Genomic DNA, 16,987 nt, shown 5'->3' with positions numbered 1-16,987 from the left:
AAATTCCGAAAACTTTCCTGACCACACACTCCACATTTTCATCATCCTTTCAGTCTTCAGTAAATAGGATATCACCCAGAACGTGTGTGCCAAAGCCCCTCGCGTTCGGTCAAATGTACTTTCTTGTCAGTTATTGTACTTGAGAGTGGATATGGGCTTCGGCGGTTAGCGCAAAACAGGCGATAGTGAATCGACCGCCCTTTTTAGACCCCGCTCGATTTTTTTCCCATCAGTTGTCACCCGTTTCTCGCCCTGCGATAAATGTTAAAATTACCCCCGATTTAAAGTTAAAATTTATGAAGATGCCGTTAACGATGTCGTTAAGGATAACGCACAGTGAACAACTCCCTCTTTGTGCTGTCAGTAATGGGCCGAAACAAAACGACATGTTGATAACCTTGAATGATGCCCGAATAACGTTATTTTCCTCCTTTTTTCTAGTTCCCCCAACTCCACTAAAAATTACCTCTCGGGAACCTGGAAAGGATTCATCTTCCTCTCTAACTGTTGTGTGTGCGACAAATCCGTTTTACCCGCAGAATATCACCTTCACTTGGTATAAAAATGGGACTAAAACTACACCAGGGATAAATAGCATTATTCAACTCAAAACAGATGGACTATATGAAGCTTCCAGCCGTTTGGAAGAGACGCAGCCTGTCCGGACCGGGACTGTGTATACCTGCCTGGTGACTCACAATACCATCGAAATTCCTGCCATAGCCACTCACATTGTCTTCTACCCAACAGGTAAGATTGCAGGTCTCAGTTATCCTGCAAGTAAAACTATTTTCTGAGATGCCTCCCCCATCATTTGTTTGCTTAAGAGCAAATATAATTATCCATGGATTTCTGCCAGGTGTTCAGCTCCAAAGCCAACGCTGTTCGGCACCCCTTGCCCCAGTGGGAGTCACGGTCGAGACATGGAACTGACGCCTGGGACAACATCGAGCAGTAACTCGCGTCCTGCAGTTCCAAGTCGTTACGCCGAGAGGCGGGACCGCTGCCTGCTGCATTCTTTAAACCTTGCTCGAAATCTGCAGCAAGCTGCAATTTTAGCAACTACTGTTAGCCGTCATAACAAGTAACAAATTAATCATTATCACATTTATATCGCAAACTTATTTCAATCAGATTTGAGTTTAAGGCAAGATAATATAACAGTAATGTGTTCCTCACGCATGAAAAAAAATAAACATAGCTCTGCATTTTGTGTTTTGTTTCATAAAACTATACCTTAAATATAACATTACTAAAATAGCAACAATTGATTAAAATGTTGCTGACCTTTTAAGTCATGATATTGTTCAATTGAACAGTGCACTGTTTCATATTTGTACATTTCACCTAAATCTTGTAGGTGGTGAGTTCACCCGTTACTTGCTGATTTCAGCATGTGCAGCGGGCGGATTGATATTCCTGGCGTTGGCTCTCATCATTGGAAAACGGTGTATCTCAAAGAAAAATAAAGGTAAGAAACCATTTAGTCTTTTTACCAAAGTGAACACAACTTTCAAAGAGAGAGCGAGAACGTCCTAAGCTTGCGTACAGAGGTTGGCAAAGACAGGGAGTGAAACTTTAAAGGAGTGTATTGCTAACCGAGTGAGGAAGAGTAGGAATGCAGTGCAGGGGTCCCCTGCGGTCATCTCCCTCCAAAACAGGCATACCGTTTTGGATACTGTTGTGGGAGATGGCTCACCAGGGGAAGGTGGCAGCGGCCAGATTCATGGCACCGTGGCTGGCTCTGCTGCACAAGAGGGCAGGAAAAAGAGTGGCAGAGCTATATTGATCGGGGACTCGATTGTAAGGGGAATAGACAGGCGTTTCTGCGGACGCAACCGAGATTCCAGGATGGTATGTTGCCTCCCTGGTGCAAGGGTCAGGGATGTCTCGGAGCGGCTGCAGGACATTCCGGAGGGGAGGGTGAACAGCCAGTTGTCGTGGTACATTTAGGTACCAACGATATAGGTAAAAAACGGGATGGGGTCCTACAAGCTGAATTTAGGGAGTTAGGATTTAAACTAAAAAGTAGGACCTCAAAGTTAGTAATCTCAGGATTGCTACCAGTGCCACGGGCTAGTCAGAGTAGGAATGACAGGATAGCTAGGATGAATACGTGGCTTGAGAGATGGTGCAAGAGGGAGGGATTCAAATTCCTGGGCCATTGGAACCGGTTCTGGGGGTGGTGCGACCAGTACAAATTGGACGGTCTGCGTCTGGACAGGACTGGAACCAATGTCCTAGGGGGAGTGTTTGCTCGTGCTGTTGGGGAGGGTTTAAACTAATGTGGCAGGGGGGTGGGAACCGATGCAGGAAGTCAGTGGGAAGTAAAGTGGTGATAGAAACAAAAGGCAGTAAGGGAGAGTGTACAAAACATGACCGGACAGATGGTCTGCGAAAGCAGTGCAAAGACCAAGGGAATTCCAGATTAAACTGCATTTATTTCAATGCAAGAAGTCTGATGGGAAAGGCAGATGAACTCAGGGCATGGATGGGTACATGGGACTGGGATGTTATATCTATTACTGAAACATGGCTAAGGGAGGGGCAGGATTGGCAGCTCATTGTTCCAGGGTACAGATGCTATAGGAAAGATAGAGCAGGAGGTAAGAGAGGAGGGGGAGTTGCGTTCTTGATTAGGGAGAACATCACGGCAGTAGTGAGAGGGGATATATCCGAGGGTTCGCCCACTGAGTCTATATGGGTAGAACTGAAAAATAAGAAGGGAGAGATGACATTGAAAGGATTGTACTACAGACCCCCAAATAGTCAACGGGAAATTGAGGAGCAAATATGTAAGGAGATTACAGACAGCTGCAAGAAAAATAGGGTGGTAATACTAGGGGACTTTAACTTTCCCAACATTAACTGGGACAGCCATAGCATTAGGGGCTTGGATGGAGAGAAATTCGTTGAGTGTATTCAGGAGGAATTTCTCATTCAGTATGTGGATGGCCCGACTAGAGAGGGGGCAAAACTTGACCTCCTCTTGGGAAATAAGGAAGGGCAGGTGACAGAAGTGTTAGTGAGGGATCACTTTGGGACTAGTGATCATGATTCCATTAGTTTTAAGATAGCTATGGAGAATGATAGGTCTGGCCCAAAAGTTAAAATTCTAAATTGGGGAAAGGCCAATTTTGATGGTATTAGACAGGAACTTTCAGAAGTTGATTGGGAGAGACTGTTGGCAGGCAAAGGGACGTCTGGTAAGTGGGAGGCTTTCAAAAGTGTGCTAACCAGGGTTCAGGGTAAGCACATTTCTTATAAAGTGAAGGGCAAGGCTGGTAGAAGTAGGGAACCTTGGATGACTCGGGAGATTGAAGCCCGAGTCAAAATTAAGAAGCAGGCATATGACATGCATAGGCAGCTGGGATCAAGTGGATCCCTTGAAGAGTATAGAGATTGCCGGAGTAGAGTTAAGAGAGAAATCAGGAGGGCAAAAAGGGGAACATGAGATTGCTTTGACAGATAAGGCAAAGGAGAATCCAAAGAGCTTCTACAAATACATAAAGGGCAAAAAAGTAACTCGGGAGAGAGTGGGGCCTCTTAAGGATCAACAAGGTCATTTATGTGCGGAACCACAAGACATGGGTGAGATCATGAATGAATATTTCACATCGGTATTTACGGTTGAGAAAGGCATGGATTTTAGGGAACTTGGGGAAATAAATAGTGATGTCTTGAGGAGTGTACATATTACAGAGAGGGAGGTGCTGGAAGTCTTAACGCGCATCGAGGTAGATAAATCTCCGGGACCTGATGAAATGTATCCCAGGACGTTATGGGAGGTTATGGAGAAAATTGCGGGTCCCCTCGCAGAGATATTTGAATCATGGACAGCTACAGGTGAGGTGCCTGAAGATTGGAGGGTAGCAAATGTTGTGCCTTTGTTTAAGAAGGGCGGCAGGGAAAAGCCTGGGAACTACAGACTGGTGAGCCTGACATCTGTGGTGGGTAAGTTGTTAGAGGGTATTCTGAGAGACTGAGGGTATTAAGCGGAGCGTGAAGGGACCGGCGCAGGGAATCAAAAATAGAGAAAGTAAAACAGTGACGTCAAAAGAAAAAGAGGAGCGTTTAATACAAGTCAGCCATTAATTTGTTAATTGGTTAGTGTCTTTAGTGGTTATTGTTTTTTAGTGGTTAGTGTTTTAGTGTTAGATAAAGGGTAAATTCCCACGAAAAAGATTAGTGAAGACAAACGTAGGTCCCTTACAGTCAGAAATGGCGGAAATTATAATGGGCAATAAAGAAATGACAGAACAATTGAACACATACTTTCACAAAGGAGGACTCAAATAACCTGCAAGAAATATTAGGGAACTAAAGGTCTCCTGAGAGGGAGGAACTGAAGGAAACCAGTATTCGTAAATAAAAAATGCTCAGGAAATTAACGGGCCTAAAGGCTGACAAATCCCCAGGGCCTGATAATCTATATCCCAGAGTACTAAAGGAAGTGGAACTGGAAATAGTGGATGCATTGGTGATCATCTTCCAAAATTCTATCGACTCTGGAAGTGTCCTATAGATTGGAGGGTGGCAAATCTAGTCCCACTACTTAAAAAAGGAGGGAGAGAAAAAACAGGGAATTACAGACCTGTTAGCCCAACATCAGCAGTGGGGAAAATGCTAGAATCTATTATAAAAGATATGATAACAGAACATTTGGTGGGCATTAACGATATTGGACAAAGTCAGCATGGGTTTATGAAAGCGAAATATTACTTAACAAATCTACTGGAGTTTTTTGTGAATGTAACTAGTAGAATAGATTGGGGAGAACCAGTGGATCTGTTGTATTTGGATATTCAGAAGGCTTTTGATAAGTTCCCACACAAGAGGTTAGTGTGTAAATTAAAGCACGTGGGATTGGGGGGAATATACTGGCATGGATTGAGAATTAGTTGACACACAGTTCTTTTTTCCGGGTTGCAGGCAGTGACTGGTGGGGTGCTGCAGGGTTCAGTGCTTAGGCCCCAGCTATTCACAATATATATCAATGATTTAAGTGAGGGAACTAAATGTAACATTACCAAGTTTGCAGACGACACAAAGTTGGGGTGGAATGTGAGCTTTGAGGAGGATGCAAAGAAGCTCCAATGTGATTTGGACAAGTTGGGTGAGTGGGCAAGAACATGGCAGATGCAGTATAACATGGAGAAATGTGAGGTTATCCACCTTGGTTGCAAAAAACAGAAAGGCAGATTATTATTTGAATGGTGATAGATTGGGAAAAGTGGAGGCGCAGGGAGACCTGGGTGTCCTTGTATACCAGTCGCTGAAAACGAGCATTCAGGTGCAGCAAACAGTTAGGATGGCGAATGGCATGTTGGCCTTCATTGCAAGAGGATTTGAGTACAGGAGCAGGGATGTCTTACTGCAGTTATACAGGGCCTTAGTGAGACCACATCTGGAGTGTTGTGTGCAGTTTTGGTCTCCTTATCTGAAGAAGGATGTCCTTGCCATGGAGGGAGTGCAACGAAGGTTTTCCAGACTGATTCCTGGGATGGCAGGAGTGACGTATGAGGATAGATTGGTCGACTAGGCCTATATTCACTCGAGATTAGAAGAATGAGAGGTGATCTCATCGAAAGATAGAAAATTCTAACAGGACGAGACAGACTAGATGCAGGGAAGATGTTCCAGATGGCTGTGTAGCCCAGAACCAGGAGTCACATTCTCAGGATAGAGACTATACCATTTAGAACCGAGATGAGGAGACATTGCTTCACTCAGAGGGTGGTGAACCTATGGAATTCTCTACCACAGAAGGTAGTGGAGGCCATGTCATTAGATGTATTCAAGAAGGAGATAGACACATTTCTTAATGCTGAAGTGAGCAAGGGATATGGGAAAAAGCTGGAACAGAGCACTGAGTTAGACGATCAGTCATGATCATTTTGAACGGCGGAGCAGGCCCAAAAGGCCGAATGGCCTACTCTTGCTCCTATTTTCTATGTTAAATTGCCTTAAATGTAAACAAACAGTTTAAATAACTGGAGTTAACATGGCAGGACAGCAGGGGCCTGTTGCATGCACATCCCGTGCCATGTGGGATCTTCAGAACACTTGGTGTGTCCTGGAAAACCACATGTGCACGAAATGCCGCCATCTGCTCGAGCTTGAGCTCAGAGTTTCTGAGCTTGAGGCGCGGCTGGCGTCACTACAATGAATAGGGTAAGCTGAGAGTTTCATGGATAGCACGTTTCAGAAGGTTGTTATCTCGCAGTTACAGAGAATTGAGGCGGAGAGGAAGTGGGACAGACAGACTGGGAAGAACAGGCAGGCAGTGCAGGAGTCCCCTGGGAGTACTGGAGTCCCCGGGATTACTCCCAGTGATATACTCTAGTAGGTATAAGCCTAGTAGGATAAGACAGGTTAAAGAGTGGCTGGAGCAATGGTGCCGGAGGGAGCCCTTCAGATTCCTGGGGCATTGGGACGATTTCTGGGGCAGAAGGGATCTGTTCGAGATGAATGTGTTGCACCTCAACAGAGCTGGGACCAATGCACTTGCGGGGATGTTAACTAGTGCTGTGGGGTAGGGTTTAAACTCAAGGGGAATGAGCACCAAGACGAAACATGTGAGTCGGGAAACAAGGTCCACAGAGGATTGGAAGAGACAAGTAGCGCTAGGGTAAAGAATAGTTCAGAATCAGGAGGGATCCGATACGGGGCAAATGCCAGGCAATTTAAGATAAGTTTAGACTGCATTTGTGTAAACGCATGTACCATGGCAAATAAGGATGAAGAGCTGCAGACTGAAGTCACCAAATGGTACTACGAATGGCTCAAAGAAGGGGAGGATTGGGTATTGATATTCTTGGCTACAAGGTATTCAGGAAAGGTAGGGAAGAAAGAAAGGCGGGTTTGGCAGTATTGATCAAATAAACTATTACTGCACTGGAAAGCGATGATGTAGTTGCGGGGGTCAAAGACAGAATGCATTTGAAACAAAAGCAGAAAACGCTGGAAATACTCAGCAAGTCAGGCTGCATTTGTGGAGAAAGAGAGTTAACGTTTAAGTTCGATAGCACTTCATCAGCACTGGAACAAGTTACAGATTAAACCGTTTTTAACTAAGTACAGAGACAGAGAAATGTCTCCGAAAAAAATGGGAGCAGTGGTTAAGATCTGAAGTTATTGAAATTAATGTTGAGTCCGGAAGGTTGTAAAGTGCCGAATCGAAGGATGAGGTGCTGTTCCTCGAGCTTCCATTGAGCTTCATTGGAACAATATAAGAGATGGCGATCAGAGAGGACAAAGTGGAAATGGGAGGGGGAATTAAAATGGCAAACGACCAGCAGGTCAGGGTCACTCTTGCGGACTGAGCGTTGCTGTTCAGCAAAGCGATCAATAATACTGCGTTTGGTCTCCCCAGTGTAGAGGATACGCATTGGGAGCAGCGAATACAGTATCTAAATTGAATGAAGTATAAGTAAATCTGTGTTTCACCTGGAAAGAATGTTTGGGGCCCTGAACAGTGGGTAGGGACGAGGTGAAAGGGCACGTGTTGCATCTCCAGTACTCGCACGGGAAGGTGCAATGGGGAGGAAAGCTGATGTTGGGGGTGATGGAAGAGTGGACCAGGGTGTCTCGGAGGGAGCGTTCCCTATGGACTCCTGAAAGCAGAGCGGAGGGGAGGATGTGTTTGGTGGTGGCATTGCGATGGAGGTGGCGAAAATGGCGGAGGTTGATACGTTGAATGTGGAGGCTGGTGGGGTGGAAGATGAGGACACGGTGGACTCTATCATGGTTCTGGGAAAGGGGGAGAACGAGTGAGGGCGTAAGTGCAGGAAATGGGACGGACACTGTCGAGTGCCATGCCAAATAAAAGGAAGGGGAAACAGTGCTGAATCAAGTTCTGGTGAATGAAGTGAGGCAGGTGGAGCATGTTTCAGTGGGAGAGCATTTGGGGAATAGTGATCATAATATCGTTAGGTTTAGAAGATGGAAAAGGAGAAGGATTAATCAAATATGCAAATGCTTAACTGGAGGAGGGCAAATTTCAGTGAGTTAAAAAGGGATCATGCCCAGGTGGATTGGAATCAACAATTGGTAGACAAAACAGTAATTGAACAATGGGAGGCATTCAAGGAGGATTTGGTTCGGATACATAATAGACACATCCCCACGAGGGGGTAAGGAAGGGCATCCAAAGTTTGAACTCCCTGGAGGAATAAAGATATAGAAATTAAAATGAAACAGGAAAATGAGGCTTATGACGAATGTAACATTCATACTACAATAGAGAACAAGGCTGAACACAGAACGTACGGAGGAGATCTAAAAAAAGGAATACGAGGGACAAAGAGAGATTATGCGAATAGATTAGTGGCCAACATAAAAGGGAACCCAAGGGTCTTTTATCAACATATAAATACTAAAGGGGCAGTCAAAGGAAGGATGGGACCGATTAGCGAAAAATGTAGATCTTCTTGTGGAGGCAGAGGGCATAGCTGAGGTGCTAAATGAATACTTCACATCTGTCTTCACGAGAGAAGACGATGCTGCCATTGTAGCAGTAGAGGAGGAGGTGGTAGTGATATTGTCTAGGATAAGAACAGATAAAGAGGAGGTACTTAAAAGATTGGCACTACACGAATTAGGAAAGTCATCTGGTCCAGATGTGATGCATCCTAGGTTACTGAGGGAAGTAAGTGGGGACATTGCGGAGGCTCTGGCCACAATATTCCAATCAAACTTAGATATGGGGCGGTGCTGGGGGACTGGAGGTTTGCCGATCTGAGACCACTGCGCAAAAAAGGGAGATGGATAAAGCTGGCAATTACAGGCTAGTCAGCCTAACGTCGGTGGTGGGGAAGCTTTTCGAGACAATAATTGGCACTTGGAAAAGTATGGGTTAATAAAAGAAAGTCAACACGGATTTGTTGAAGGAAAATCGTGTTAACTAACTTGATTGAGTTCTTTGATGAAGTAACGGAAGGGGTTAATGAGTGAAGTGCGGTTGATGTTGTGTATATGAACTTTCAAAAGGCATTTGATAAAATATTACATAATAGACTTGTTAGCAAAATTAAAACCCATAGGATTAAAGGGACAGTCCCAAGGCGCTTCATCGGCGCGAATATCAAACAAAATTTGATCCCAAGCCATATAAGCGGATATTAGGACAGTGACCAAAAGCTTGATCAAAGAGGTAGGTTTTAAGGAGCGGCATAAAGGAGGATAGAAAAGATAACAGTCGGAGAGGTTTAGGGATGGAATTCCAGAGTTTCGGGCCTCGGCAGCTGAAGGCACGGTCGCCAATGGTGGAGCAATTAAAATCTGGGATGCGCAAGCGGCAAGAATTGGAGGAGCACAGTGATCTCAAAGGTTTATAGGGCTGGAGGAGGTTACAGAGTTAGGGATGGGCGAAGCCATGCAGGGATTTGAAAACAAGGATGAGAATTTTAATGTCGAGGCTTTCCCAGACCGGGAGCCAATGTAGGGGCGATGGGTGAACGGAACTTGTTGCGACTTAGGATACGAGCAGCAGAATTTTGGATGAGCTCAAATTTATGGAGGGTGAAAGATGGGAGCCCGGCCAGTAGAACATTGGAATTGTCAAGTCTAGAGGTAACAAAGGCATAAAACACTTTTACGGCCTCAGCTGGAGAATTGTGTTCAATTACGGGCACCGCACTTTAGGAAGGAGGTCAGGCCTTAGGGAGAGTGCAGAAGAGATTTACTAGAATGGTTCCAGGGATGAGGGACTTCAGTTATGTAGAGGGACTGGCGAAGCTGGGATTGTTCTCCTTACAACAGAGAAGATTACTAGGAGATTGGATAGATGCGTTCAAGATAATGAATAATTTTGACAGAATTAATAAGGAGAATCTGTTTCCAGTGGCAGAAGGGTCGGTTACCAAAGGACACAGATTTAAGGTGATGGCAAAAGAGCAATAGGCGAAATGTGGAAACATTATTTTACACGGCGAGTTGTAATTATCTGCAATGAAAGAGTGGTGGAAGCAGATTCAATAATATCTGTCAAAAGGGAATTAGAAAAATCCTTGAATAGAAAAGTATATAGGGTTATGGTGCAGGGGAATGGGAGTAATTGGATAGCTCTTTCAAAGAGCCGGCACAGACAGGATGGGCCGAAAGGCCTCCTCCTATGCTGTACCTGCTATGATACCATTATACATCGAGAGAAAAAGTTAGTAAATTGTAACTGAACGATTGAAAGTACATTTACATTGTCTCACAGGTACTGGATCGATTGTTGAATATAACAGTTAGACCTTGGGTTTAAAATATGAGGGATACTTGAGAGTCATTCCAGTCTGATTTTTATTTATACTAATTGCAGCAACTAATGTTTTGAATAAAATTTCAGCACTACCGGTGTATCGGTAGATTCGGATTTCGAAAGTGTTGGGTAAAATGGGACGAAATTTCCCAAGGTCCCACAACCGTCGCTGGAGGCTGGCATTCAGCGGGAGCTTTATTATAAAATCACCTTACATTGCGTGCGATTTTCTGTCCCATTCAGGACAGTGAACATAGAATTGCGGGTAGTGATCCAGCGAGTTTCCAATCAGCCTCCTGCTGCACGCAAAGTCCCGTGGTCAGCTGAACAATGCCAGCCCTGTTGTCAAACACAGTTCAGAATCCAAGCAATTCCGTAAAATGTGATATCAAGATAATTTTATACTTTACATTGAGTCTACCCGGAAGCGTCCTTCGACGTTGTTAAAATGCTTCATTGTAAAATCTTGAACTTCATTCATTACCAGGACCTCAGAACGATGCTGAAAGATCAGGCCATCGCGAACAGTCGGTATGTTTCCTCAATTCATCCTAATATATTTATTTTATAAATATTTAGATAAGAGAGTTGTAATCTATTTAATGCAATAATTTGCCCCGTTTTATTCTAACACTGTAAAGATTGTCACAAAACAAGTGCAGAGTATCAGCACTGACGCAACACACACACACACACACACACAAGGAAACACTAGATTTTTTAATGCCTGTATCAGTAGGTCAGTGGCAGCCGATATATAACAGTCACCTCTGGATTGTAAAATAACACACTGCTTAAAACTTACCATCAGCTATGGCGAATAATAAAAACGATCTGCTTTTGCCTCCTGGAAACAACTGACACGTTTGTTGAAAAATGCTGCAACCGCAGTTCATAATGTTATCCCCATTAATTAGCTCTGGAGTAAATCTACAGAACGTGTGTTCAAATTCAACCAGGGCAGTTTGAGAATTTGAATTCAGTTTCTAAAAATCTGGAAATAAAAAGTTGGTATCAGTAAAAGTGACCATGAAGCTTTTCGATTGTCTTGAATCCCATTAGTTCTCTAATGTCCTTCAGGGAAGGAAGTTGCCGTCCTTACTCGACCCTTAGCGGTGAGTCAAAAGGGAGTAAAGTTGAGAGCAGCAAGAGATGGAAGACCCAGGGGAAATTTACAATAAAATAGTACAAACAGTTGTTCAAGAACAAGTGAAAGGGAAAAGCGTAGAGCAGCAGAAAGAAAGTGTACGTTAGACACTACAGATGAATTGAAATCTAGAAGGTGTAAGGCGATTATCCCAGCATCAAAGTTGAAGGTCAGGCTAGGGTGTGTGGCCATACCAAGAGTTCTATATACAAATGCACGGAGTATAAGGAATAAATTAAATGAACTACAGGTTCAAATTCAAATTGGAGGGTATGACATGATAGCTAGTACTGAGAGATGGCTGCAGGATGGTCAGGATTGGGAACTAAATATACCGGGTTATAAGGTCTACAGGAGAAATAGAGAAAATGGAAGAGTTGGAGGAGTAGCCTTAGTGATTCGAGATGAAATCAATTCATTGATCAAGGAAGATATAACGAGAGATAAGCAGCCAACAGAGACCTTATGGATTGCATTGAGAAATAGGAAAGGATCTAGGACTATAGTGGGAGTTGTGCATAGGACTCCTGGCAGCAGCTCTGAAATGCTAGATTGTATAAATGCAGAGATTAGATAAGCGTGTAAGAAAGGCATAGTGGTATTAATGGGGGACTTTAACCTTCACAAAGATTGGGGAAAGCAGACTAGCGACTTTCAGAAAGGTATTGAATTTCTTGAGTGTGTCCGGGATAGTTTTCTACAGCAGTATGTCCTAGAGGCAACAAGGGGGCAAGCCATACTAGATTTAGCAATGAGTAATGAACCAGACTTAGATAAAAGTTTAACTGTGCGTGAACATCTATCCAATAGCGATCATAACATGATCGAGTTCAATGTAATGTTTGAAAGGGAAAAAAGTGAGTCAGTTGCTAAGATTCTAGACTTTGGTAAGGCCGACTTCAATGGGATGAGACAGAAACTGTCCACAGTAAACTGGGCCAATCTGTTAATGGGTAAAACGACTGATGATCAGTGGGAAATGTTTAAAGAAACATTTAATGTGATACAGAACCGGTTTATACCCCTGAGGGGCAAGAACTCTACTTGCCAAAAAAAAAACAGCCATGGACAACTAAAGAGGTAAGGGACAATATAAGACGTAAGGAAAGGGTATACAAAAAGGCAAAACATAGCACAGATCCTGGCGAATGGGAAAGATACAAAGATCAACAAAGGATCACAAAACAGATAGTAAGGGCTACAAAATAGAGCATGAAAAGAAACCTGCAAGGGATATCAAAACTAATACAAAGAACGTTTATAGTTATATTAGGAAAAAGAGGGTGGTCAGGAGCAGTGTTGGCCCCTTAAAAACTGAAAGTGGGGATATTGTCATTGACAAAGGGGAAATGGTGGACATGTTGAATAATTACTTTCCGTCAGTATTTACATTTAAAAAAAGTGGACAGCATGCAGGAAATCCCAAGAAAACTAATATTGAATCGGGGACAGGGACTCAATAAAATTAACACAAGTAAAGCAACAGTAAAAGGGAAACAATAGCACTAAAGAGTGACAAATCCCCAGGACCAGATTGTTTCCATCCCAGGGTTTTAAAGGAAGTATGTGAGCAGATTACAGATGCCCTAACTATAATCTTTCAAAGTTCTCTCGATTCAGGAAGTGTCCCTTTAGATGGGGAAATTGCACATATCACTCCGCTTTTTAAGAAAGGAGAGAGAGGGAAACCGGGTAATTTTGACCAGTAAGCCTAACAGTGTTGTGGGGAATTTGATGGAGTCTGTAATTAAGGATAGGGTGACTGAACACCTCGAGAATTTCCAGTTAATCAGGGAGGGCCAGCATGGATTTGTGAAAGGTAGGTCGTGCCTGACAAATCTGATTGAATTTTTTGAGGAGATGACTAAAGTAGTGGACAGGGGAATGCCAATGGATGTTAATTATATTGACTTCCAGAAGGCATTTGATAAGGTCCCACAAAATAGACTGTTAGCTAAGTTAGAAGGCCATGGAATCGAGGGAAAAGTGCGGACTTGGTTAGGAAGTTGGCTGAGCGAAAGGCGACAGAGAGTAGGGATAATGGGTAAGTATTGACATTGGCAGGATGTGACTAGTGGAGGCCCGCAGGGATCTGTTTTGGGGCCTCAATTGTTCACAATATTTATTAAAGACTTAGATGAAGGCATAGAAAGTCTCATATCTAAGTTTGCCGATGACACAAAGATTGGTGGCAACGTAAGCAGTGTAGACGAAAACATAACATTACAAACCGATATTGATAGATTAGGTGAATGGGCAAAACTGTGGCAAATGGAATTCAATGTAAACAAATGTGAGGTCATCCACTTTGGAACAAAAGAGGATAGAACAAGGTACTTTCTAAATGGTAAAAAGTTAAAAACAGTGGATGTCCAAAGGGACGTGGATGTTCAGGTACATAGAGCATTGAAGTGTTATGAACAGGTGCAGAAAATAATCAAGAAGGCTAATGGAATGCTGGCCTTTATATCTAGAGGACTTGAGTACATGGGGGCAGAAATTATGCTGCAGCTATAAAAAACCCGGGTTAGACCGCACCTGTGAGCAGTTCTGGGCACCGCACCTTCGGAAGGACATATTGGCCTTGGAGGGAGTGCAGCGTAGGTTTACTAGAATGATACCCGGACTTCAAGGATTAAGTTACGAGGAGAGATTACACAAATTGGGGTTGTATCTCTAGAGTTTAGAAGGTTAAGGGGTGATCTGATCGAAGGTTATATGATAATAAGGGGAACGGATAGGGTGGATAGAGAGAAACTATTTCCGCTGCTTGGGGATTCTAGGAGTCGGGGGCACAGTCCAAAAGTTCGAGCCAGCCCTTTCAGGAGTGAGATTAAAAAACATTTCTGCACGCAAAGGGTGGTAGAAGTTTGGAACTCTCTTCCGCAAACGGCAATTGGTACTAGCTCAATTGCTAAAATTAAATTTGAGACAGTTAGCTTTTTGGCAACCAAAGTTATTGAGGGATATGGGCCAAAGGCACGTATATGGAGCTAGATCAGCCATGATCTTATCAAATGGCGGAGCAGGGGCGAGGGGCTGAATGGCCTACTCCTGTTCCTGTATTCCGATGTTCCTAGTCTACATGTGATTCCAGTCCCACACCTGTGTGGTTAACTCTTAACTGACCTCTGCAGTGTCCTATCAATCCCATCACCACCTTCTTTGTGCAACCAGGGATGGGCAATAAATGTTGGCCTTGCCAGCAATGCCCACATCTCGAGAATGTTTTTTTTTAGAAAACGGCAGAAAGTCACAGGCTAGCAGTGCTAGTTTAGCAATTTGCGCTTCCCGCGTGTGACCGGAGTACGGAAATTGATTTTCATACTGTGTGGTAACCGAATTTTTTGCGATGTTCAGAACACGCGGAGACCGATGGCGAGAAATTTGCATTCCGTTCAGTTCCCTCTTTCTCCCATTATAGCATCCAATTGAAATTGGAACATTCCCAATGTCTTTACCTCCAACTCTTGGACGCAATTTGCTGGTTCGCCGCAACAGCCGAGAGACCGAGCAAGCTCGGCAAAACTTATCAGAAAATTGAGGGTTATTTGTACGCCATTTCCCATTTATTGAAATCAATGGACAGAAATGTGTGGGCAATAACTCGTTATTTTCCAAGATATGCCGTCTACTGCATGTTATTTCCGATCCAGACAAGTTTTCCAGAAAATTGCAAGTCATCAAGAAAGCTATCCCAAACATATCTGACTCTTTCAGTAAAAATGCTTTCCCGCTATCTCTTCGACGTTTGTTGTCCATTTGTATCGCTGATCCTACTTCATCTCCGCATTTGAGTCATCAGAGTCTATCATGCAGAGACAGAGAGAGGTGGATAAAGCAATAGAGAGAAATATTAAATATGCATAAATAAGTAAATATATATATATATATGTCAGTTGACATAAACATAGTAAATATATATATATATATATATATATATATATATCTGTTGATAGTGTGACATTTTAGATTAATTGAAATCTAAAGGTAGGATTCTAAATGTGGACCAGATGTTCATTTTATAGCTTAAAATAACCTCTTGTATTCTGTGTTCGTATTATTGATTTCAGAATTCTGTATGATGTTTACTTTTCTGTATGTTGAAAGTGAACTGTCTGCTGAAAGTTAGCCTCAGACCCCCTTTCTAAATGTCCCTGTTCTAATTCAATCCCATGCATTGTATAATTATAAAACACATTTCTTCTCATGGAAACATCTCAATTTTAGAAAGTATCTAAATTGTTTTGATACTTTTTGCTGCAACGAAAGTGAAACTTCAAGGATATAAACCTCGCCAGCTGCAGGTTATTTCAACCAGACTATTCATATAAATGGACAACAGGAATGAACTTTTATCCCTTACTTTTCTTCATTTTCTTGACCTGGAAATTTCGCGGGATTTTTGGGCCTGCGCGCATCGTTCTGCGTAGGGAGTGCCTAACCGCATAGCAATAAAAAAAGGTATATTTTTGACTTTTATTCCATGCAGGTAACAGAAGATGTGATGGCGCCTTATGCTGCAGTAGATTTGACTAATTCCTGGAAAGGTCCAAGATCAAAGCATCAAGAGAGGACAGTATATGCCCAGGTACGGCCGAGGAGTCGATCAAAGAGACACGAGTTACCTGTAATTAACGGGCATGCGGGGTAGTGCACGAACTAGCGTTAATAGAACTTTGCTAATCTTTTGTATTTAACCCTGATTCTGCGAGGTTCCGGCTATTCTAATTATTAACACTAACCTACATACAGGTAAATTATCGAACTCATGAGATGTCCAACCATTGATTTCACAGACCAAGCAAAGGGCACCTGAGAACAAGCTGACCTATGCTTCACTAGATATGACTGGCTCCAAGAAGACTGCAAAGCCTATTCATAAGAATAAGAACACGGAGTACGCTCAGCTACGGATGAAAAACCAAAGATCAGACGTTATTTACACGGAAAGGAAAGCCAAGTAATATTTGTGACCAATGCGGAACCCGTTTTATTTGTGTGCCTGCATATCTAACTACAGGTCCATTAGCCTAACATCAATAACAGGAAAAATAATTGCAACTATTCTGAGGAGAATGGTGACGGGTACCCGTTTGTTAACATTTCATAACTAACGGCCAGCATGGATTAAAAAGCGGCGTTCCTGTCTGACTGTCCCCTTTGCCTTGTTTAAGAAGCTTCGGATGAAATAGATTATAGAAATCGCAATGACAGAATTGTCCAAGCTCTGCTCTAACCGGCCACAGATCATCGTGATCGGTCAGGTATCAGTAACTTGAATTATTTGAAAATGAACTGGAACTAAATTAAAAAGCAGGATCTCACGGGTGGTAATCTCAGGTATAGCACGTGCGATTTGGCAGAGGGATATGCAGATCAGAATGGTGAATGCGTCGTTGAAAGACTGGTATGGGAAAGAGGTGTCCCATTTCATGGGACACTGGCACCAGTACTGGGACAGGAAGGAGCTGTTCCATTGGGACGGGCTGCATCTGAACAGGAATGGGACCAGAGACCTAGCGGGAAGGATAAATAAGGCTTTAAACTAGCGAGATGGCGGGGTGTGGGGGGTGGGGGGGCGTTGCGGT

The 16,987-nt window shown here is 43.2% G+C and overlaps 1 long non-coding RNA gene across 1 annotated transcript; it reads left to right on the top strand.

Moving 5' to 3' along the window:
• Positions 1–598: 598 nt before the first annotated feature.
• On the top strand, positions 599–10,791 carry LOC137333239 (uncharacterized). Its single transcript, XR_010965825.1, has 3 exons — positions 599–750; positions 1,361–1,471; positions 10,737–10,791. It is a non-coding gene; the product is annotated as an uncharacterized lncRNA (long non-coding RNA).
• Positions 10,792–16,987: the final 6,196 nt, after the last annotated feature.

Source organism: Heptranchias perlo, chromosome 16, assembly GCF_035084215.1.
Source record: "Heptranchias perlo isolate sHepPer1 chromosome 16, sHepPer1.hap1, whole genome shotgun sequence".
Lineage (NCBI taxonomy): Eukaryota > Metazoa > Chordata > Chondrichthyes > Hexanchiformes > Hexanchidae > Heptranchias > Heptranchias perlo.
Note: the sequence above shows the minus strand (reverse complement) of the source record. Positions and strands in the feature narration are given on the sequence as shown.